Source organism: Macrobrachium rosenbergii, chromosome 21, assembly GCF_040412425.1.
Source record: "Macrobrachium rosenbergii isolate ZJJX-2024 chromosome 21, ASM4041242v1, whole genome shotgun sequence".
NCBI lineage: Eukaryota > Metazoa > Arthropoda > Malacostraca > Decapoda > Palaemonidae > Macrobrachium > Macrobrachium rosenbergii.
In genome coordinates, this window is record NC_089761.1 from 54,724,766 (window position 1) to 54,732,010 (window position 7,245).

The window sequence follows — 7,245 nt, forward strand, 5'->3', positions numbered from 1 at the left end:
GTTTTTAACCTGGGATTTATCACCGCTCAATGGAGGAAAAAAACGATGCTACAACCAAGAATAAAAATGGGGAAGAGGATCACTATCAAACTACCCATTTCTGACAACATATTTACTCTGTAAATTTGCGACGTAATACCTTACGACTGCAAACATGTGACATCACAACAAATCACATTGTAGGTCAGTGACGCCACACTCAATCATCAAGCTGTATATCAGTTATATATATCACAACTCATCAGTATGTATATTCGTGCTGCTACAGCGACTTACTATTAATGTGATTTCATACCTAATCCCTTCAGGTCATTAATTCCTACATTCACACAGCAAAACAAGTCACACTTAATCACGCTACATAAATAACACAACAGACAATCACGTAAATCAGCGACAAAACAGCTAATCACTTTAAATTTGCCATTTCAATGCTGATCAGTGACGTTGTACTTATACACTGCAGATAAGCGACGCGACACAAGAACTAAATACACTAGAACATACCACCGAACTACTCAGTGAAATTTGGAATATTTAGTCGATGTACTGCGCTATTCTCCAGAATGCAATAATCTGGACGTGACTTAGGATGAATCCTCAATGTCTTCTTTACATTTCCGTCCAATATAGTGATCCATTTTAACGACCACATCAGTCAAACAAACAATGAAAGCCGTTTACAATTATGAGGATAGTCTGAAAATGTTTTAGTGGAATACATGAGAAACCATTCCTGATTTAACCTACGCTTGTCTATCATTTATAAGCCAACATTATCCAACGGTGTATGTACAATACTTATTATCACTTAATATATACATAATATATACATATAATATATATATATACATATATTATATATATATATATATATATATATATATATATATATATATATATATATATATATATATATATATATATATAAATATATGAAATGTCTACAGTAAAACAAAAACAACTGGGAAAAATGGAAAGAAGATCACTATCCTTAGGAACTCTTTTTAGTCAAGTTACTGCAAGGAGTAATACACTCAATTAATGATTAATTACATTTACTTAATTAAGAACAATAGTTTACAAATTAATTATACTAGGGGCACACGTGAATAATAAGAACTCATAAAGATACGTAATTAATGGTGTTGCAAAAGATGAAATTCCTTTGTCTAGTCAAACATGGATGAGTCCAGGCAACGAATGAAAGGGTGAGCTGAGAGTGTCTTCAGACACTCACGATAAAGGCATCCCTCTGAAAGAGAAAGGTGTCGATTAACTAAAGGATTGTCGAGAATTGAAGACCTAATACCATGCAATTGAAGTAATAAGGACTCACTAATTAACAAAGTGCCCACAAATGGCACAGCCAATCGAAACTCACTTATATTGCACTGTTCACAAATTGCAATTTAACTAGCATGCAAATGATGGGTGGTTGTGGCTGGGAAATGGATGGAATAGGGAACAAAAGGTGGGTTTACTGAGATGACTGAAGAGAGAGAAATACACGTGGTGGAGTGCAGGATTTACTTGGAGGGGTTCATTGAAAAGTCAAGAAATATTTCAGTAGGAGGAAAAACAGGCCACCAGCCAAAACAATTGAGTTGTCTGAGGCTTACCGTAAAAGTCCAAAGGAACGATCCAGTTTATGGGGCTCGGGTTGGCACACCTGTGGAATGGGCGAGCGAGAACAATGGACATCTGCTCGCTATCAGAGCAAAAACACAATGTAAATTAACTCAGACCACGCTCATGACAAGACCAGAGTGCCTCAGGGTCCAATATGGCCGCCGTTATGGTAGTGACTGCAATCCTTGTAGCAGCTCTCTCTCGCAGCAACCTATAACAAACAAGATATTGGCGGCAGTGGAGGAATAATACAGGGAGGACAAAAATGAGAGGAGTATAATATATGGGCAGCCATTTGCACTTTGTTTGCATGGTGGTGGCCATTTTATGAGTGAGGGTTAACCCTGCACATAAGGACGAAAGGTCTACAAGAACAGGATTAACCTGAGCTAATGTAAATTACTCTAAATTAAGGGGTGGTTTTGGTTGGCTGACCATCTAAGCATACTCTCTCGTTCATAGAATAACAATGCACTGCTAATGCTAAGAACATGTGCTTGAATATTAAGGTAACTCGACAATTAGGTCACAAAGTTGAGCTAGTTGAATTCCACAAAGACTTAAGCCAGCACAGCGATATAACGTTAACGATAGGCTGCGAATTAATTGCAGCATAAACCATGTAATAGGTATTGCACAATTTACATAAAAATACCCATTCTTAATGCTAAGAATAATGTGCCTACACTTGTTTAAGGAATGTACTGTCTGTGGGGTTGACTAAATCGAATTAATCTATCACTAAAGGAATGCCCCACAGAACCTAGCTAATGCAGCACTATCCAAGTGATAAAGTAGCTCACAGGTGAATGATATATCCCTACAATAAAGGAACATGTTAAATATAAGTGGGAATGTTGCGCTACACCCCAAACTTTATTAAAATTATTAAAATAAGGTCAAATATGATACAACTGGGTATCTCAATTGAATGTTCGACAAGCACATAAAATACCTCAACATAGGCATGCTGGAATACAACAAAACATATATATAGCTAGGTCATGTTCTTCAGCTTGTTGGGCTAAGGAACAGACTCAGCAAAGTACAAAATAAATTCTTTCACTACAACAGTACTGATTAAAAGTAGGAGACAACCCTAGACATCCTTTCTGGATCAAGGGCTAGGATTGTTCTATTAAGCTAAGGCATCGTAAGTGTAGAATGCAGGTGCCACGAGAGCTCAGTAGCTATGATAAATACAAGGAATGGGATCCTAAGGCTATGTGTAATATATACATGGCACTGTGTCAAGGCACCAGGCCAAAAAGAGCACCTATGCTCTGTCATTATTCATGTTTCAGGTGCTTAATCTTCCAGCTGTAGCACTGGAGGCTTAACCCCTTGATGCAGGTAGCCATACAGTTGCTTCTCCTGGGAAGCACTGGAACTGTAGTTGATGACTGGAGCCAACAACGTTTCTTCAAGGGAACGGTGTGTTTCGCCTCTTATTTTTTCCTCAGGATCAACTGTGGGAATAATTCCTGGATCTACTGATGGCTCTACCTATTCTAAATTGCCCTAAGGCTTGGATATCTCAGGGGAAACCAGTGGGGCCAATTCCCGAGAAGGCCCAGGAGGACCTTCGGAGTCTACGCAGGGGGTGAAACTGGAGACTAAATTATCAGACAGAGCAGGCACTATGCTACCCACTGCCTTGGCTGCTGCATCAACCTCAACAGCAGTAGTGCCAACAATGGGGTCTAAAGTAGTGCCATCCACTTTGGCTGCTGCGACGACCAGAGCAAGGGTGGTACCAACAATCTCTGTCACCTGCCATCGCAGTTCTGTCACCTCTGCGATTAGTCCATTGTTCACCAGAGTCTTATCTTCTGAGGACTTGGAAGTAGAGGAATTGTTTGTTTTGGGTGCAAGAGGCTCACGTGTTGTAACACCTCCTGAAGGGAGATCGAGGGCATGCTCTGGCACTGGCACTAAGGCAGGCTCAGGCACAAGAGTTGAGGTAGGGAACGACTCAATGTTTGTGAAGGATGGAGTACTGCCGTAATCAGTGCGTTCAATTAGCACTGGCAATGTCTCAACAGCAGGGCAGGAAGAATCATCCACTCCTGACAGAGGCTAGGAGGAAATTGGATCTCCTGATGGATGACTGGAAGAGGGTTCAGGCTCTGGCTCTGTAGTAGGCCCAGGTCTTGGCACTGGCTCTTTGTCAGGCCAGAGCATGCCGATCTGGATTTGAAGGCTGTGCCAAATCTGAATTAGGTGCAGGCGTAGACCCTAGGCTAGGCACTAGCTCATTTGTTGGAGGTGAAAGCAGTGCAGGTGTTGGCTCCAGCTTTTTACCAGGCCAGAGCATATCGCTCCAGCTGCAATCTAGGTCATCCAGCAGTGGTGGTGGCCCTGTTCATGTAGTAATACAAAGAATGTTCTCCACCACTCCTAGGCAGCACTACGTTACTTGGGACATTTTCACCCATAGGAGGGCTGTGGGAATAGTCCTTATGGTGCCAATCACCCACTTGAAGGTCATTCCTTCATCTTCTCTAACTTGGCCATCCTCGGATAGTGCTTGCCGTGCAATTTTAGAAACTTTGGCCTCTATATCAGCCAGGGGATTTACCCATCAATATGCATCTGGGGAGTAGTCTTCCGGGATAGTGACCCAGCTTTTGGCCTCCTCTAGGTTGGTCTGTAGGGAGTCCATGATACAATCATTTACAGATTTGCGAGGAGATGTAACGGACCCAGTGGGACACTGGGTGGAATTCTTGGAATGCCTTCGCACGCTACACAAAGTGCAGAACTTCCACATCCATCTCTTGGAAGAAGCCCAGCCCTTGGGCTGTGGGTTTGGGGCAGGTGCAGGCAGTGGCACTGGGTCAGGAGGAGGACCCAAGTCAGGCTCAGGAGAGAGGCGAGACTTAAGGGCCTGTCCTCTGAGTATCTCATAGTCTTCAGGAAGGAAATCCACTACCCCAAAGGTACTAATTCTACTGTGTTGGGGTGTAGCCACCCTCAAGCTTACAGCCAGGAGTTTTGTCCTAAGCCTGTCTACATTTTCAAAAATTATGTTTTATTAGGGTGGATGCAGGCCTGAGTCAGTGCCTGATCTTTCTGTATGAGGGATATCATGTTGTGGGAGTCCTGGCAAGAGAGGACCCATCAACCTCTATCATAACCTCTGGGAGATGCCACAATGATGGGCCTCCCAACTGGAGGTCCTAGAGGAAGGGCTCCCCCTTTGGATGGGTGCCAGGGGCGCCTGGCAAGCCAACCTTCCAGCCACTCTTTTACACGGACTCATAATGGCACTCCAGTATGGCCTGTCCTCTGTTCTATCTGCGTGTAGAGAGAGATTGCCTTCTCATAGGTGGCCATTTTGGTTGAGTTACTGGAGGTTGAATATTGCAACTACTCTAGATAACTTGTTATGGATGAGCTAGCAATGCAAAAGTACCACTGTATTGAAAGGCATTGCCTTTAGGCTGTGCATCATAGGCACATGTACATGAATAATGAGTGGCTGTGCAAACAATTGCACGGAATGGAAATGGCACTCTGAGCTAGGCAGAGTGTAATGAAAACATAATAATAACGTGGGCCAGTATAAGGCTCCAACTACAATAGGAGTCTTCCCATGGTAAGGAAGACACTAATAAAATTTAAGGATTAACACAATGCACAAGTCACAGCCTACAATGCAGAAATGTGAGTATTTGGAACACAATGCTTGGGTCAAAGCCTATAAATGCCAAGGTATAAGTATTGTAACAAGCTGCACGGGTCAAAGCCTACAAATGCAAGGGTATGATTATCACATAATGCAAGGGTCAAAGCCTACAAATGCAAAGGTATGAGTACTGTAACAAGCTACATGGGTCAAAGCCTATGAATGCAAGGGTGTGACTGTAACACGATGCAAGGGTCAAAGACTACAAATGCAAAGGTATGATTATTTGGACTCAAGGCACAGGTCAAAGTCTACAATGCAAGGAAACTCCAACACAAAGCATGGGTTGAAACCTACAAATGCAAAGGTATAATTATGTGAATTTGCTTAACCTGCCCACGGACATAGTGGTAACAGGAGCAGAGGTGGTTCAATTAGAACAGAGTAAAATTAATCAAAGGCACAATCAGTGCAACAATAAGCACCATAAGGGTGTACTGTGTTAGTAACACAAAAGAACGCCATAAGACACTGTAAATAAGCGTGAGATCTTTAAAATTCCTATTGCTATGACGCGCTAAGGTTTGCTAGCCAGAACGGCACAGATTTTATGAGTGTTTATCTCTCGTGACTGGATTCTCAGCTCGTATTTTACGTTTTAATTTAAGTGCATGTTTCTCTTAGGAATTTTCTACAATTATCAATCTTATGCAAAGTTACCAGTGTTACTTGCCAGTCTTGGCCTTGGCAAGAGAATGCTATGAAATGGCTGACAGTATAACAAAAACAACTGAGAAAAATGGAAAGATGATGATTACTAACATTAATAACTTTTTGTAGTCAATAGTTTATAAATTAATTATAATGGGGCACCCGTGAATAATAAGAAATCATAACGATACGTAATTAACATTACCGCAAAAGATGAAATATCTTCGTCTAGTGGATGGGTCCAGGCGACAAATGAATGGGCGAGCTGAGAGAGTCCTCGGTAACTCACGATGAAGGAATACCTCTGAAAGAGAAAGGTGTCGAATTAAGTATAGGACTGGCAAAAATTGAAGACCTAATACCATACAACTGAAATAATAAGGATTCACTAATTAACAATGTGCCCACAAATGGCACAGCCAATCGAAACTCACTTATATCGCACTGTTCACAAACTGCAATTTAACTAGCATGCAAACGATGGGTGGCCGTGGCTGAGAAAAGGATGGATTAGGGAACAAAAGGATCGTCTACCGAAATGACTGGAGAGAGAGAAATACATGTGTTGGAGCACAATATTTACATGGAGGGGTTTGTTAAAAAGTCGAGAAATATTTCAGTAGGAGGAAAAACAGGCAGCCAAAATACTCGAGTAGTCTCAGGCTTACCATAGGAGTCCAGAGGAACAATGCAGTATATGGGTATCCTGAACTAAGGCCTGTCACACATAGGGCACAGGTTGGTGGACCTGTGGAATGGGCGAGTGAGAACAAAGGACGTCCACTTGCTATCAGAGCCAAAACACAACGAAAACGAACTCAGGCTGGGCTCACCTGACTCACGGCAAGACCAGAGTGCCTTAGGGTCCAATATGGCTGAAACTGCAATCCTTGTAGCGGCTCTCTCTCGAGGCAACCTATAACAAACGAGAGGTTGGCAGTAGCAGAGGAATAATACAGGGAGGACAAAAAATGAGAGGAGTATTCTATATGGGCAGCCATCTGCACTTCGTTTGCATGGGGTCGGCCATTTTAGGAGCAAGGGTTAATATATGTATGTATGTATGTATGTATGTATGTATGTATATATATATATATATATATATATATATATATATATATATATATATATATATATATATATATATATATATATATAATTTTCAAGTCTACTACCTGGACTGCCCTTAACAATGACATCATCATCTCTACAAATAAAATTACTGCAGTAAGTCCATGGATTTACCAAATGACTAAAGGTGACCTAATTTG

The 7,245-nt window shown here is 41.6% G+C and overlaps 1 long non-coding RNA gene across 2 annotated transcripts; it reads right to left on the reverse strand.

Annotated features, from left to right (window-relative positions):
- Positions 1-975: 975 nt before the first annotated feature.
- Positions 976-6,884, reverse strand: LOC136850196 (uncharacterized). Of its 2 annotated transcripts, XR_010856582.1 has the most exons (4): positions 6,643-6,884; positions 6,180-6,278; positions 1,623-1,843; positions 981-1,255 (listed from the first exon to the last, which is right to left on the reverse strand). It is a non-coding gene; the product is annotated as an uncharacterized lncRNA (long non-coding RNA). The 2 variants fall into 2 exon arrangements; XR_010856580.1 differs by having other exon boundaries at positions 976-1,255; positions 1,623-6,278.
- Positions 6,885-7,245: the final 361 nt, after the last annotated feature.